The following is an 18,679-nucleotide window of genomic DNA, read 5'->3' as shown; positions in this document are numbered from 1 at the left end:
GAAATTGCAAACTGCCAAAAAGTAATTTGTTGTTATCACTTTAAACTCGTCATCATCAAATATCCCTTAACAACTCTAAAGCCTCCTCTGCTCTCCTGTTTAATGTTTAAGGGTTTAAAATTCATTCGTGAAATAGAACTAATACATGTAAAATAAATCTCTGATTATAAAATTCGAATAACTGTTTCATCACAGAAATAATTATAAACCTTTGAAATGTCACACTGACATGCAGGCGAACATCATTACGTCTAACGTTTAATTCCATTTAGTTTCTTTACATCGTTAATGGAAATAAATGAATGATTAATTACTTCATTACAGAAAATCATTTCCGCACGTGATGTTAATTCAGGATCAGACATGGGACTTCGACAGGTTACCATGGTGACACAAGTGGGAATAAAAGAGAGAGGTATATAACAGGAACAATGAAGGATCATTAGGACTGCATATCTTTACCACAGACATCAGTCCACACATGGAGTGAATACCCGTATCATTTCTGGGACTGTGTGCAAGCTTAGGTTGAAAATCGGATCAATATTATGCATGCTCCTATTTCATACTTGTGGTTGTGCTCTAGCAAGATTTTAAATATCCGTATCATAAATATGGCATTTTTACAATCCAAATCCTTAATACAAATAATGATTCAACGTCTTAGAAAACATCATGAAACCGTCCTTACACATCAAATATTAATCGATTAAAATGATAAAAAAAGTTTCGTGAGTGACAGTCTGAAGGTAGTGTTCAAATTAAAGTGATCCCAACTGATACCAGGTGTTGAAGAGGAAATTGAGGAGGGAGGTCAATAAAACAAACACTGCAAATTAATAGTGGTCAATAATCAATATCATATAAGTAATCCTATTGAATTAGAAATTACATTCGAATGTTAAAGAATGCGGTGGGTATTGTAAGCCTTCTCGTTAAGAATATATCCCAGCCACGTTTATTATTTGCATACGACACATACAATTTATAACTATAACTGGTAACTTCCGGACTACTTTTTCTTTTATAAAACTTTTATGATTCGTTAATTTCCAAATCTGTGTTTGTTATAGAGAAGGGATTAGTGCCGTAGTCAAGTTGGCGCCAATCTACTAACAGAGAATGTAGAGACGTCTCATGAGGACATGAACCGCCAAGGTCAAACTTTACGGGTCAAAGACCGGACTATATATTGACCAATCGGATTAAAGGATAATACTCCATTCTTTCTTACCGATCGCCTTTTCAAAAAGGATATTTTATTTGACAAAACAATACATATACGTGGAAAACAAGTCAATATATATCACATGATTAATAATAACTATACATATACGTGGTAAACAAGTCAATGTATACCACAGGATTAATAATGGCAATACATATACGTGGTAAACAGGTCAATGTATACCACAGGATTAATAATGACAATACATATACGTGGTAAACAGGTCAATGTATACCACAGGATTAATAATGACAATACATATACGTGGTAAACAGGTCAATGTATACCACAGGATTAATAATGACAATACATATACGTGGTAAACAGGTCAATGTATACCACAGGATTAATAATGACAATACATATACGTGGTAAACAGGTCAATGTATACCACAGGATTAATAATGGCAATACATATACGTGGTAAACAGGTCAATGTATACCACAGGATTAATAATGGTAATAGCATTTACGTGGAAAACAGGTCAATGTATACCACAGGATTAAAATAGACAATACATATACTCGTTGGTAAACAGGATCAATGTATACCACAGGATTTAATGTTAATGGCAAATACGTGGTAAACAGTCAATGTATATTAAATGGCCAAATAAACAAGGTCCAATGTATACCACAGGTATGTGGCAATACAAATACGTTGTAAACAGGTCAGGTAATACCACAGGTTAATGTTAATAAACAGGTAATGTATACCACAGGATTTAAATGGCAATACAAAATACGGTAAACAGGTCAATGTATACCACAGGATTAAATGTGATAATACAAATGTATACCACCAGGTTGTTTTAAACGAGGTAAACAAATGTATACCACAGGATTAATAATGACATACAATAACGTGGTAAACACAAGTCCCCAATGTAATACCACAGGATAAAATGGCAATAAAAACAAATACAATACGTGGTAAACAGGTCAATGTATACCACTGGATTAATAATAATACAATACGTGGTAAACAAGTCACGTATACACATAATTATACGTGTTAAATAGATCAACGTATACCACAGGATTAATAATGACAATACATATACGTGGTACACAAGTCAATGTATACCACAGGATTAATAATGACAATACATATACGTGGTACACAAGTCAATGTATACCATAATATGACACATGGATTGTAGTTGAGTACCACAGAATTAATAATGACAATACATTTACGTGGTAAACAGGTCAATATATACCACCATCATTAATAATGACATCATGATGGGAAGGATGGAATGACAGAGGAAACCGCAGGAAACTTACCTGATAGAAAACAAAACATCAGATGAAGTAATGTATGCGGACAAATTCTGTTTTCACTCTCTCTCCCGCTTTCATAAAATACCTGGAACTAACAAAGACAAGTTTTATTACATGTTGCTCCAATCAAATTGACATTTATCATCTGTTTGTAGTTACAAAACACAGCACAGTATAATTGTATCGTCAGAAAATTGTTTGTTTGATTAATTAACATCGTATCAACAGACAGGGTCATTTAAGGACGACCTCCTGTCTATATGTGTGCGTTGTGTAGTGTGTATGAAGCGTGTGGTGCATATTTCGGGAGACTGTGGTACATTCGTGTTATATCTTGTCGTATATTGGAACTCTTGCCCTTAAAATCAAAGTATAGTTATTAAGATTCCCTAAACTAGTCTAACGCTTCTACCTGACTTCAGTGATCGCTGTAATCCAAACATTTTTGGTCATATGAGGTGCAAATATAGTTTGAGCCTTAAGAATCGTAACGTATAATTGAGGTTTTCAGTATATTAGATTACATAAGGGGAATAGAAATATGGACTCGGAAATCTTTACCTTTACTGAATAGTTAAGAGACAATCAATTGCTTAATTATTTCCAAACCTTGTGTATATAAATAAATGTGACATAGTAAATTCCTTACAAGTCACATTGAGCTAAATCAAATATTGTCATATTGGTATCAATACCTGGAAGATCAACATTGTCCTTTCTTTACTAAACATTTAAATGTCATTCAAAGGACTGAGATTTGACCTACGGAATCACTGAAAGCAATTTCTTTGTTGATAATATCACTGTTTCACTATTGGTAATATATAGATACATAATCACAGATATCAGAAATAAATACACATGTTTGTAATTTTAATTAAACTGTCGTAAATATAACAAACCAACCCAAATTATATACAGTAGGCGCAGTGTTCTTTAGAACATGAAGCTCACCTCTGACCTCCGTTGGTCGTTTATTGAGTTTATTGAATTCTACGTCATCATAATAAGTGTCTCCATTGCTTTCTTTACTTTCTATTGTTAATTCTAGATCACATGACAATGCTTGTTTTCTGTGTGTTTAGATGAGGGAGTCTTAACAAGTCTACACTATGTTTAGTAAACATTACATCCCTGTCGTATGCTGCATACATATGTTTGTAAGGATCCAGTATTACCCAGAACATACCTTGATATCACTTCTTTGCCAATAAATTGATCTCTGAAAGGTACCAACGATAACATTATTAACAAAACATATTTCATTTAAAAGTTTGATTTTTTGTCTATTTAAGCTTAACGGCCCTTCGTCAGACATGTAAATTTCGAACCACCTATTCAGATCATAACACCAAAGCAAAATAAGTAGACGGAAGGATCTAAATAAACGTTCAATAATATTGTATCAGCCAATTTTGATAATGGTTTTAATTAGATTGGATTTGACCGATTCTTATTTTGACCTTAATTTTATAACGGTATATTTCAAAATACATTTTACATATTTCTACCCCAATCTTCCCTTCATTTTTTATTTGTTATGCTCTGTCAGAAAACGACAAATATCTACTCTTGACTACCACATGTTCCAATTTAATCATTATGGAATGGAGTCACAGTTCATATTCGAAAAAAACTCCCCCAAGGGTAAAAGTTGTAGATAACAAAACATATATAATAATTAATATACTTGTTTTCAACAATGGAATTGGTCGATTCGCGATTGGTTTGGTTTAATTCACAAGGTTTAACGCATATTTAACAAATAATGTCATCGGAACGTCATTCCCTGTTGCAATGATTCAACCGGTTACATTATACTGGCAATGAGCAAACCAATCATCTCACTTTTTTATAGACTGTGTTGTGTTTCGGTCAGGGTACACAACCCAGAGCCTTCCTCACAGTGTAAACGTTTTTCGTATAAACAGATGTGATATCATTTTTGTGATGTAGCAAAATAATCTATTTTTGTAAACTGTGAGGATCTAAATTTAAAGACGACCAAATTGTACTAGGATTAAATTTTGTACACCTTTAATTTCTGACTATAATTGTAATTTCAAATTTTGCTTTGGGTATGAGTAGTAGATTTACAGGAGAAATCGTTTATGATCATACACCCACGCCTTATGGGGTCGCAACAGATTTTCAAACAATTCATTACTATTCTTCAATAATTCGTGTCAAAAGCATGTTTTACACTTGCTAAGGGATTCCAAGTTTGTGTTCAAGCACTGAGATAATATTAATGCACTAGGTTTGTGTAACAAATGCTAAACATTGTTATGTAAAATAAGATACTAAGTATTGTGATTTGCAAATTTGATTACAGCAATTCGACGCATTCGGGTTGTAATTATTAAAGTTCACAAAAAATAGCTTTACTAACTCCGGCACATGTATGCATTATTTTTATCAGATCTAAGCACAGAATAATTATTTAAAACATTTCATTGCATGTTTGTCATGAAATTAAATTGGGTTTCCGCTCAAATGATCTGCTTTAGATGAAAGAAACAAGTTATTGGTAGTAACAATCTAAAAATTAGTTGTCGCACTCTAATTCTTTGCGCCAAGCGGATGCGGAAATGCTTCGTTTCGTGACCAGGGTCTTGCCAATGTAGACGTTCGTAACGCAGTTTTTCATCAACAAAATTGATTTTTTTTTAAAACAGGATTATGTATGGGTTTGATTAATGGAAAATCATGTTTTGGAAAAAAAAGACTTAAAACTTCAATCCACCAAATTGTACTGTGATGAAGTTAAACTCTTGCAATTATGTAAATCTATAATTTCTGACATTTATTTCAAATATAATTTCCATTTTTGCTTTAAGTATAGAAATGATTTGTGTGAAACACAAAGAGGCCTAAAAAAGGGCCACAAAACACTTTCTTTTCTTTGTTTGTGTTGAATAGTTCATACCAAAACGATGCAAATGTCTATGCATAGAGATCATTCTAATGCATTTTGTTTGTGTGACAAATGTCACCTAAAAATATTATGAGTTTCAAATTCGATTGCAGTAATTCGACACATTGGGGTTCTGACTGACTGCTAAAGTACATTATATTTTAGAATGAGCTTGGTTTATCGAGAGAGCTCCTGTCGATGTTCACTGAATTCATCATATCTAAACACGGGATAATTCTTTTCAATATTTAATTCCATTTTAGTCATGAAATCAAATCGAGTTATCAATAATTTCTCCGTGTTTCCGCTAAAATTTCTTTTTGAGATGAAAGAAACAAGTTCTTGACAGAAACAGTCCAAAAATTACATTCCCGTTTTACTGAAGAACAAAGTACCTTATTTCTATTAAAGGATATCGGAGAAATAAGGTTTGGGTATTTTACTTGATATATTTGATTGTCATTGATCGCAAACGAAACCACAAACATGATCGAAAAATGATACTCATATCAACAATTAAAATTATTGTGTTAATTATGTCTCTTGGTTTGGTTTCGTTTAAAGGTAAGTATGTGCTATAACTAGGCGGAAATTTGGTAATATTGTCTTCAGTGCTCAATTGAAAACCATCAAGTTTTATAAATTAAGCTGTGGATATTATTCAAAAGAACAGACAAATATGTATGATGACTTTTGTAACAACCCAGAATATATGCACTGTAAATTTTTTGTTTTTTTATTCCACATGTGTGTTTAGATGAAAACATTAAATGCAAAATCACGTTTACAATTGCTAATAACACTCTACACATGTAAAAAATAAAATTGTAAACGGAAACTTCTCAAATACATGTATACAAAAATATGTCGTACTGCTATGTGGTATTTTCTATACTGTGAATGCAGTAAGGAACTGCAGTGCGAATTAGCTGTGAATAGATGATAACTTTTCATCACATTGTAAATAATTACAGCCAGCTGTGGTGCTTATTAAGGCTTAGAGCTGCGGGATTCACGGCTATACACGCTTCAGGGTACATCGTTAGGTGTCTTTTTGTCTCTATTACTAATATTTATTCGGCTCCGTCAATACTTAGTTGACGGTTTGATGGTTGACGCTTCGGCTTTTTATATCACAAGTTCCAGTCTGATTGGATATTTGTGAGGTTTTACGAACAAATATGGCGTCTTCTTGCCAAAAGTGATGTACCAATTTTCCCGTCGTCAGGCAGTAAAACCGAACTATATTGCTTGCGTTTGTATTTATGGGCTTCTTACTATTTGCTGTTAAAATAAATATACACTTAAGTCGTAGAAATAATTACAATTTTCTATCTGTAGCATGCTTGGAACCTTAACGGGAATACTATTTATTAATCCGATGTTTAAAGAACGCACACAATGTTAAATAGAACAAAACGACTGGGTCTGTTCGGAGGCTTTGTTAGATATTCATTTTAACAAGACGACACAGCAGGGATATACCACAGCTTTACAAAACTGGACACTGGTTTCTGTCATAATGTTGATTAATTTATTAAACTTTACGTCCTATTAACAGCTAGACTAATTTCAGCATGGTCTTCATGTATGCAATGAATTGCGTTAATATATGTAGGTTTTTTGGGGTTGTGGTATATGAGTTGTGTCTCCGTATTTTAGCGGTAATTTTACCAATATTTTTGGTCACTATTATGTTATCAAATTATACGGCGTCGAGTTGCATCGACAAGAACTCCGATTTTGTCGCGTTATACTGGTAACGAACAAACTAGTCGTCAAAGCTGTCCAAGGTAATAGTAACAGATCCTATGTTATGAGGTAACATAGATCCGCAGGTAACGCATATCCTGTGTTATTGTAACTTAAGAAATGTTTTCTCATATATTTGGTGTTAATCAATCTGGATATCTGAAGTACTTGTAAATATTGACATCGATCGCAAACGAAAACAAACACAATAATTTTGTTTTTAAAAGTATGATTTAGTAATTTGATTGAAGCGTTTTGTTTGATACGGTAACTGCTGCAATGTATGATTAACCTGGAAATTCATTTAATGATAAAATGCAGTTTATATGACAAATGTATATTAAATTAATAGTTAATATTGAATGTACAATTTCTTTCAGGTTCTATTATAATTTGAGTCTTGAGCAAACCTGTGTCTCCTTGAAATATTTTTACAGTGCTATATCAGTTACAGATCCCCCCATGTTTGATATAGCCATCCACACTTACATGTATATTACACACAGGGGAATCCGCGCCAACCTTAGTCGTTAACAGGATGTGTCAAGCAATTAAGGATTGATTGTTAATTTTGTTACTCGCATTGACTGATGAAGAAGGTTAATCTCGTGCAAATGAAATGAACTGCGATCATGTAAATTTGCACAAGATTAACTTTCTTAATTAGTCAATGCAAGCAACAAAATTGATAATCAATCCTTAAATTTATGTAACCAATAAAAAATATCCGCCGTTGAAAAAAGTCAAATTATATGTATTCGGTTTAACATTATTATACAAATGCAACATTGTACCAGTTATCGTACAGCCGTCAATCAGTTTTTCTCGTCACCAAGTCAACACAAAATATAGTTACGAAAACAGCTCACATTATTTTCTGTGCGTTGTGAAGATTAAAAACGGCAAATTTGAACTATTGTTTAATGCAAAAGAATTAATGGTTTAAACTTTATCATAAACAAAATATTTCTATGTCGCTTCAAATACGAAAAAAATTAGATTTTGAAATTACTGCGCAGAACTAGCAGGGCAGTGAATGTGTTATCCGGTTGCTCGATTTATCAGGGGTAATGTTTCGAAGAAAATGACGATTGTGGTGAAAATGCTGAATATTTGGTATTTACAAATATACAAATTTTTTTAAAACTCAATTGCAATTATTGTGGAACGTAGCTGAATGTGCCTGTTGTGGAATTCAACCCCTGTGTCTATGGTATGAGAGTTAGTCGAATAACCATGCTTTCGGGGCTCAACAAAACGTGTTAAATGTGGGATTTAGTCGCAGATCAAAGGAAGACTTCTGTGTTATTATTGAAATGTGATAACTTCGCTGTCAACTGGAGATTTGGGATTAAAATTCTGTATAGAGTAAGTAGAGAAACATCAATTTGATATGTTGGCGGTTTCTGACGACCCTGCAATGTTGTTAGTTTTGACACTCACGCAATCGTTTCCTTGATAATGGACGTTGCTCACTGAAATCTGTCTGTTTGCTATTTGAGCGTATTTTCATGGAATCTATCGTTTCTAAGTTTACTTATCTGTCACCGTTACACATATATTGTATATATTATCGTTACGATTTGAGTTTGATTATGCCTACTTGCGATGATGTGTTTCTAAATGTACAATGATAGGCTACATCGCAGAAAGTTCATTCATAACTGAAGCGGCGTAGAACTTAATCACAAAGTAAACACTGTCGAAATTAATTCTCACGCCGGTCAGAGGTCAGCGCGTGACCAAGCATCTTCAATGAGAAATGAAATGATCGGAGTTTACTAGTTTCACTGAGGCGGAGCGAAGTGAAAATGTAAATAATTACTACTGATGACTAGTGATACCCCCATGCATGAAACATTGTCGTTGAATCTATTACGTATTTCTTCTGTTCATTCATACACATCATTTGTATAGGTCAGTGGAAACCTGACCAACCTTTATATCACTACAGGGTGAAACATTGATCATTGACAGAAACACCAGCTGTATCTGATTCTGTACCTACAGTTATCCCCAGGTTACCGACTGTGTTTGACGTTTCTGTTTAACGTCGGGCAGTGGTTAACAATACAATCGTACAGTCAGTATACGTCAGACCATACGTACGTTTTAGAGTAAGTATCTTGTATTGAATCACATTAAGGTTAATCGACGTCAACGTTATCCCTCGAGTCTAGTATTGATTTTATTTTCTGAAGTGCAAACAACATGTGTAATTTTTTCGAAGGTCATCCTTGTATTTGTGGTGTTAGCCAATATTACAGGTGTTCAGTGTGAATACAATCATGGTCAGTTGTTGAGGTGCTAACTTGTAATTGCTCAATATGATGATCAGGCAACTTACATTGTGTATCCTTAAAATGTTGATAGGTTTATGTTCCTTCATTTTAAAAATGAAACGATGAAGTATGATGAAAGGGTTTCATCCTCAGTGAGGACACTAACGTATTGTCGATTTCTGAATAAATATGGTTAAAGGCCCCATTTAAGTTAGTGATTTTCTGTATGTCTATATATCAATTCTTAAGTGTACTAGAAAGTACCATTTCCTGCCAATTTTCTGAAAATCTGTATGCCTTTGTAAAGACATAGTCCGGTCAAACGGTTGCTCCTCCTACCTGGGATACTTTTCATTTTTTGATTTTTTGATTATACCATTTCCAGATTTTTAAAAGAAGATTGTTGTAGTTTTAGCTGATTTGACCCTTTTTGGCCGTTCCCTCTGCCGCCAAGGGGTCGCCCCAGACCAATATTGATATTATGTTAAAATGTTATCTTTGGTTGATAATTCTAACTAAGTTTGACTCGTTTCATTTGAAATGTGAGTAAAACTTGCTCATAAATGTGTTTTCCCTATATAAACTATAGTAAACTTGACTCAGGTGACCTAAAAAGTGTATTTGTCTTTAATTTTAAACGAACCATTTACATGTTATGTTGTAAATAATTAATTATCCGTCGCTGTTTAACACCATAAATTAACAAGAGATCCCAGAGGGATCTTGGCGCCCACCAAAGAATGATCTATATCTGACAAAGGAAAGATGGATCTTTTCTCTACTTTTTAATTTTTTTCAAACATACAACATATAAAATTTGAGACAGATCGCTTCAGTACCTTTTGAGAAATAGCGGTAACAAACTTCAACTTTCAAAATCCAAGATGACTCCTTGGCTGCCATCTTGTTGATCAATCGGTCCCAAATCACCATATGCACAACTAGGGCCCTAGGGGAACCTAAATGTGAAATTTGGGAAAGATCCATTCAATACTTTCTGAGAAATAGCGATAACAAACTTTGAATATAAAAATCCAAGATGGCTGCCTGGCAGCAATTTTGTTGACCAATCGGTCCCAAATCACAATATGCACAACTAGGGCCCTAGGAGAACCTACATATGAATTTTGAGACAGATCCCTTCAGTACTTTCTGAGAAATAGCGATAACAAACTTTTAATAACAAAATCCAAGATGGCTGCCTGGCGGCCATCTTGTTTTTCCGATCAGCCTCAAAATCTGTATGGCACAAATATGGACCAAGGGGACCCTCCATGTGAAGTTTGAACAAAATCCTTGCAGCAGTTTTTAAGAAATAGTGATAACAAGCATTGTTTACGGACGGACGACAGACCATCTAATGATGGTGGGCTAAAATATGATATTCGCGAACTTATTTTGAAATGGAAATTGCGAAAATGACTACCTGCTTAAGAACGTTGTTGTTTCATACATTAGAGCAAACTACAACGGTTTACAGTAAACCTTTCTCACAAACAGCACATAGTACTGTCATTTAGGACAAATATCGACGACAGAGAATCAAGAGAAAAAAGTAAAGGCACTATTACTTCAAACATTGTATTATGATAAAAAAAATGAAAGTATCGAACAAAAAAAAACAAAAAAAACAAAAACAAAAACAAAAAAACAGCGAAAAAAACTGCACAACACTATGGCTCTGCTTTTCATCAATTTGTTGTGTTCGTATTTAAAGTTCTTCCTTTTCCCTCCCAAACCAGTTAGTTACGTGAGATAATGTTATGGGTTTATTGGTTATTGATCGTACCACTAGTAAATGTAAATAGGAAGTTATTTATCTGACACAGTATTTAACGGTGGACATCTCGACCTAATATAAGGCGTCATTGTAACTCATTTGTAAGCGGGGTCGGCAGCCTTATAATGGATGCTAGGCAATCGTATTCGCTGAAAAACGATGAGGACTGATATAGCGTGCTGATTTGTAGGTGATTTGTATTTCGGCGGAAGTGTTTCTTAACGAACAACAGCACTGATGTTAAGGTTACGCTATTAATGGATGATAAGCAATAGGATAAAAACATATGTCACAATACATCGCAGCCTACTCAGATATAACCAAACACCATTACAACACAAACTTTTTAATCTCAATGAAGGACATATAACATGAATTCAATTCTGTATAAACCATTAAAATATGTTTTACTGTTGGACAGCACAAATTCTTTCCTCTCAGTGACAAACTCAAGTCAAGGCCAAGCGTCTCGTAATGTCAGGCAGATGTTACATCGTTTTGTTGTCTTTTAAACATGCCCGAGCGTCGCCATTTTATCGTCTAGTCTTATATAACATATTCCATTTGGGCCCTGTTAGATCGTCTTCGCCTTGCCCAGACGATTTACTAAGCATCATTTTATAGATTTAAAGATATATCCGATTGGTTACATCATCTAACAGCCATAATGACGAATAACCAGGCGGCGTATCCTAACCTAACAATCAATCGTCAATGTTACATTGTCTAACCATTATATAGAATAATAAACCGTCAATCATGTCTATAAAATCCATCGGGAGGCCGTCCTGAACATGACCCATGGCTGTTAATAGGACGTTATACATCGAAGGCCGTCGTATATGACTCTGGCTGTTAAAAGGACGTTAATGTAATCAGACAAAGCCAATGTGTGCTTCATATTTAGATTTACCTAGTGTATGGCTATCTATCGGTAAGATGACAATACATGTAAACTCGTCACAATCACGGTATATCGAGCGTTGGTGTGGTATTATACAAAGTCTGTGTTCCAATACAATCACGGTATATCGAGCGTTGGTGTGGTATACAAAGTCTGTCTTCCAATACAATCACGGTATATCGAGCGTTGGTGTGGTATACAAGGTCTGTCTTCCAATACAATCACGGTATATCGAGCGTTGGTGTGGTATACAAGTCTGTCTTCCAATACAATCACGGTATATCGAGCGTTGGTGTGGTATACAAGCGTCTGTCTTCCAATACAATCACGGTATATCGAGCGTTGGTGTGGTATACAAGTCTGCCTTCCAATACAATCACGGTATATCGAGCGTTGGTGTGGTATACAAAGGTCTGTCTTCCAATCACGGTATATCGAGCGTTCAAAGCGCTTCCAAACACAATCACGGTATATCGAGCGTTGGTGTGGTATACAAACGGTCTGGTTTCCTTCCAATACAATCACGGTATATCGAGCGTTGGTGTGGTATACAAGGTCTGCCTTCCAATACAATCACGGTATATCGAGCGTTGGTGTGGTATACAAGGTCTGCCTTCCAATACAATCACGGTATATCGAGCGTTGGTGTGGTATACAAGGTCTGCCTTCCAATACAATCACGGTATATCGAGCGTTGGTGTGGTATACAAGGTCTGCCTTCCAATACAATCACGGTATATCGAAGCGGGTTGGTGTGGTATACAAAGTCTGCCTTCCAATACAATCACGGTATATCGAGCGTTGGTGTGGTATACAAGGTCTGTCTTCCAATACAATCACGGTATATCGAGCGTTGGTGTGGTATACAAGGTCTGCCTTCCAATACAATCACGGTATATCGAGCGTTGGTGTGGTATACAAGGTCTGCCTTCCAATACAATCACGGTATATCGAGCGTTGGTGTGGTATACAAGGTCTGCCTTCCAATACACAATCACGGTATATCGAGCGTTGGTGTGGTATACAATGTCTGCTTCCAATACAATCACGGTATATCGAGCGTTGGTGTGGTATACAAAGTCTGCCTTCCAAACAATCACGGTATATCGAGCGTTGGTGTGGTAACAAGTACAATACGGTATATCGAGGTCTGGCGTTCCCAATACAATCACGGTATATCGAGCGTTGGTGTGGTATACAAGGTCTGCCTTCCAATACAATCACGGTATATCGAGCGTTGTGTGGTATACAAGGTTCAAACAATCACGGTATATCGAGCGTTGGTGTGGTATACAAGTCTGCTTCCAATACAATCACGGTATATCGAGCGTTGGTGTGGTATACAAAGGTCTGCCTTCCAATACAATCACGGTATATCGAGCGTTGGTGTGGTATACAAGGTCTGTCTTCCAATACAATCACGGTATATCGAGCGTTGGTGTGGTATACAAGGTCTGCCTTCCAATACAATCACGGTATATCGAGCGTTGGTGTGGTATACAAGTCTGCCTTCCAATACAATCACGGTATATCGAGCGTTGGTGTGGTATACAAGGTCTGTCTTCCAATACAATCACGGTATATCGAGCGTTGGTGTGGTATACAAGGTCTGTCTTCCAATACAATCACGGTATATCGAGCGTTGGTGTGGTATACAAGGTCTGCCTTCCAATACAATCACGGTATATCGAGCGTTGGTGTGGTATACAAGGTCTGTCTTCCAATACAATCACGGTATATCGAGCGTTGGTGTGGTATACAAGGTCTGTCTTCCAATACAATCACGGTATATCGAGCGTTGGTGTGGTATACAAGGTCTGCCTTCCAATACAATCACGGTATATCGAGCGTTGGTGTGGTATACAAGGTCTGCCTTCCAATACAATCACGGTATATCGAGCGTTGGTGTGGTATACAAGGTCTGCCTTCCAATACAATCACGGTATATCGAGCGTTGGTGTGGTATACAAGGTCTGCCTTCCAATACAATCACGGTATATCGAGCGTTGGTGTGGTATACAAGGTCTGTCTTCCAATACAATCACGGTATATCGAGCGTTGGTGTGGTATACAAGGTCTGTCTTCCAATACAATCACGGTATATCGAGCGTTGGTGTGGTATACAAAGTCTGCCTTCCAATACAATCACGGTATATCGAGCGTTGGTGTGGTATACAAGGTCTCTCCTTCCAATACAATCACGGTATATCGAGCGTTGGTGTGGTATACAAGGTCTGTTCCTTCCAATACAATCACGGTATATCGAGCGTTGGTGTGGTAAAAAAGTCTGCCTTCCAATACAATCACGATACATCGAGCGTTGGTGTGGTATACAAGGTCTGTCTTCCAATACAATCACGGTATATCGAGCGTTGGTGTGGTATACAAAGTCTGACTTCCAATACAATCACGGTATATCGAGCGTTGGTGTGGTATACAAGGTCTGCCTTCCAATACAATCACGGTATATCGAGCGTTGGTGTGGTATACAAAGTCTGACTTCCAATACAATCACGGTATATCGAGCGTTGGTGTGGTATACAAAGTCTGACTTCCAATACAATCACGGTATATCGAGCGTTGGTGTGGTATACAAAGTCTGTCTTCCAATACAATCACGGTATATCGAGCGTTGGTGTGGTATACAAGGTCTGTCTTCCAATACAATCACGGTATATCGAGCGTTGGTGTGGTATACAAGGTCTGTCTTCCAATACAATCACGGTATATCGAGCGCTGGTGTGGTATACAAGGTCTGTCTTCCAATACAGCCACTCTATATCCAATGACAATCACGGTATATCGAGCGTTGGTGTGGTATATGGTATACAAGGTCTGTCTTCCAATACAATCACGGTATATCGAGCGCTGGTGTGGTATACAAGGTCTGTCTTCCAATACAGCCACTCTATATCCAATGAGTCACAACCACGGTATATCGGGCGTTAGTATGGTATACAAGGTCTTGAAGTACTATCCCGGTATTTCCAGTGATAGCCAATGCTTTTTTTCTATATTGACCAAACAGGGCTTGTTAAAGTCGTACTGTATGACGTCAGAGTCAGCATACCAATTAGAACTGTTCTTGTGTATATAGTTGTTTATAAGATTCTATTGGTTGGTTATGTTGATCGTACTGACAAAACAATACCAAATAGGCTATTGAATTCAGTCACAGTAAACAGAGCAGGTATCTATTCGTTTTTATTTTGAGCGCTAATGTTTTTAATGAATGACATGTTTGTTTCTTTGTTTGATTAATTAACGTCCTATAACAGCAATGGTCATTTAAGGACGGCCTCGCCTATATGCTGTATGTTGCGTGTATGGTGTGCGAGGTGCGTGGTTTGGGAGACTGCGGTATATTCAGGTAGTGTCTTATTGTAAAGTGGAACTGTTGCCCTTTTTATAGTGCTATATCACTGAAGCATGCCACCGAAGACACCAAGCAACATACCCCACCCGGTCACAATATACTGACAACAAAATGACATGTACTTAATTATGAACTATCAATACATTGTATCATAGAAGATAAGTCCTTCTGACGTACATTCACAATAATCATTTTCTGCAACAGTATCATCACTGCTTGATCAACATTGTAGAAATCTCAGCAATGGCCATTACTTATTGCTCTCAGACTCCATTATATAGCCTCTGTAGCAAGAGTAATGCCCGTCCCCCCGAGGGTTTACGTTATAATTACAGGATGTATATCAAGGAGACAAGTGTTAATCACGTGCTACCTTTCGGTCTTATGTAACAGGCGGTATCCCCCACACCATTCTGGGTATGACCATTCCATTAAGATAAACAAGTGACTGGGTTTCCGAGATGATATATCGGTGTCTGTCTATAACGTTAAAGACGCAAATAACGAAAGTAGTCAAACGTAATGGGTCATGATGGACGAATGAGGTAGAGAGGCTATTTATGTTATGGCAGATTACAGCGTTTTTTCATAATGCACAATGTACAATAAGTTTCAATATTACGCATAGTGAATTAGTTAAAATGTTTGATGACTGGTTTCCGTTATTTCGTGGCTCGACAATCAACGTTATGTCGCCCGCATATATTCGTCTTTTTACTAATTATCTTTGAACGTATAATGGGGGCGACCAGAAACAACGAAATGGCAGAAATCAGCCACTTCTTTATCACAAGAATGCTTTCTTGAAAGTGCGATATTGATTTAAAATCCTATCGAACAGATTATCATCAATTCTGGTCTAATACGATACACGTTATAGATAATATAGATTGACAATGTTTTAAATCAAGAAGCCAATAGGCCTTAAAGATCACCTCATATTTGATAAAGATTAGTTTTGTCATTTATTAGCTAACTTTTGTATTTTGTTCCTTTTAACAAAAAATCACGAAAAAGAAAATATTTTTTGTGAACGTTAAAATAGTTACGTAACATATAATAGTAATCAAGAACATCAAAATAATATTTTAAAATTTATCAGGGATACAAATTTTAAGTTCCATTAATAGCCGAAACATACCATGATCTATAAAAGTGGTAGTTTCTGCTCCTGTGTTTTGATTGGTGTCTCCGGATGCATACGAGGAATATTCCGAAATTAATGTTACTTGCGCAATATCTCGTGGAAATCGTGCTAAATGGGCTTAAAACTATCTCGTGGCGATAGCGTGATATCTGAAGCGAGATATAGGTAAATATCTCGATCACAATTACACTGACCTTGGTGCTGTGTACATTGTTTTGTAGCGCACTTGTTACACTCTATACAAATATGGTTGGCAAGAGGGTTGAAAACTATTATATGACTATTTGTAGGTGGGTTGCTCGATTTAAGTTGGGATACCAGCAGCTTAAAGATGCTGCCCACACAGGTCGCCCTGCATCAACAACAACAAAGCATAACATTAAACTAATTCGGCAAATCCTTGAAAAAGATGCAAGGTACACTGTCCGGCAGTTAAAATGTCAGGCTTGTCTTTAGCACGTAATCATTGCATTTAAAGAAACATCTGAAGCTGTGCAAGATCAATGCCAGGTGGATACCCCATTTACTAACTGACAACCAAAAGAGGTCCCGGGTTGACAAGGCCAAATCCTTATTGAAGAAATACCCAAAATACAGCAAAAAGGCTTTTGATAACTTGGTCACAGGTGATGAAACATGGGTGTATTTTTTCGAACCCAAAAGAAAATGCTCTAATCGAATCTGGGCAAACAAAAACGCCAGGCGCTCTAGCATTGCTAAAAGAATACGCACCGTGAGGAAGGTTTTGTATGTCATATTCTTTGATAACAAGGGTCCAACCATTCAAATCCCTGTTCCAAAAGGCAAAGTGTCACAGCGAAGTATTATAGAGACGTTGTACTTCGAAAACTTAAGAAAGACTACAAACGCCGCCGCCCACAGACAGGTTTGAAGTACCTCAGGCTCTTACGTGATAATGCGCCAGCACACAAGGCGCGCATTGTAACATAGTTTTTGAAGGCAGAAAAGGTCACTGTCCTCCCCCACCCTGCATATTTACCTGACTTGGCCCCCTGTGACTTTGTCTTGTTCCCCAAACTAAAATTTCACCTGTCTGGATCAAACTATAAATCAAGAAATGCCCTTGGCTCTGCCATTTACCAGTATCTTATGAGTATACCAATTCAAGAGTACGAAAACTGTTTCCAAAAGTGGATCGATTGGTTGAAACGATGCCTAAATGCAGAGGGGGAGTTCTTCGAGGGACAGGGCAAAGTAAAATGATCAGAATTACTTCTATCAAAGAGAAATCACCAAAGTAACAACAATTTTGGAACACCCCACGCACTTCAGTGATAGAGCACAATAAATATAGGGCAAGAGATTCACTATGCAACATGAATACACCGTGGTCTCCCAAAACACGCACTCCTTACCCGCAATACATCACATACATAGAGGTCGTCCTTACATGTCCTTGGCGGCTGTTAAAAGGACCTTAACTAATCAAACAAATAAAATTCAATAACGATTATTATTTCAAAGGGCGATAACTGCGTCACTTACAAATAAATTCAAGCCAATCATCTTTCAAACTGGTCAAATATCCTTTGTATTTTTTGAGTCTGCATACAAATTTTCATTAAGTTCAGTGAATATCTTTTTCAAGTTATTGTGTTCATAAAGTCAAATAATCATTATTATTGGATAGGGCAACTGTAAATTACTGTCGAATCAAGCAGATTTTCGGACTCGTCCTAGATCTGTTCAATGTTAGTCTATATTTTCAAGTTATTGTGTTCATAAAGTCAAATAATCATTATTATTGGATAGGGCAACTGTAAATTACTGTCGAATCAAGCAGATTTTCGGACTCGTCCTAGATCTGTTCAATGTTAGTCTATATACAAAGTGTCATTAGGATCGGTTCATATTTACTCAAGTTATCGTGTTCACAAGAAAATGTTAACGGACGTCGCCGAATAAAAGGCTATCGTAATAGATCACAATGATCTATGGTCACGTGACCTAAAAACGTAGAGTTAGATAGTTCTGGTTTAGTTAAT

Source organism: Argopecten irradians, chromosome 16 (genome assembly GCF_041381155.1).
Source record: "Argopecten irradians isolate NY chromosome 16, Ai_NY, whole genome shotgun sequence".
In the NCBI taxonomy this organism is placed as follows: domain Eukaryota; kingdom Metazoa; phylum Mollusca; class Bivalvia; order Pectinida; family Pectinidae; genus Argopecten; species Argopecten irradians.
Note: the sequence above shows the minus strand (reverse complement) of the source record.